Below are 323 nucleotides of genomic sequence, written 5' to 3'. Positions count from 1 at the left end.
GGAACGACAAGCGTCATAACCTTAACAGAAGCTGATCGGTAAGTAGAACCTGGGCAGTTTAGACGCAGATGCCTATCCCAAGGAATGTCAAAGTTGTCCCCCAAAAACCGATAATACATCGTGATCAGGGGGGTTTGAAAAGGCAAAACCACCCCGACCGACCGACGGTCAGATCACAATGCTGAAAATAGATCACATTAATGCAAGTCCCTCTCCTTGTACATTTTGGATGGGATCTAGCGGTGATGGAATGTTCGTTTTTTTTTTTTCCTATATTTTTAAAACCCTATCCCTTACAATCTTGGGGGACACGTGGAGAAACG

This window comes from Penaeus monodon, chromosome 20, assembly GCF_015228065.2.
Source record: "Penaeus monodon isolate SGIC_2016 chromosome 20, NSTDA_Pmon_1, whole genome shotgun sequence".
In the NCBI taxonomy this organism is placed as follows: domain Eukaryota; kingdom Metazoa; phylum Arthropoda; class Malacostraca; order Decapoda; family Penaeidae; genus Penaeus; species Penaeus monodon.
Note: the sequence above shows the minus strand (reverse complement) of the source record.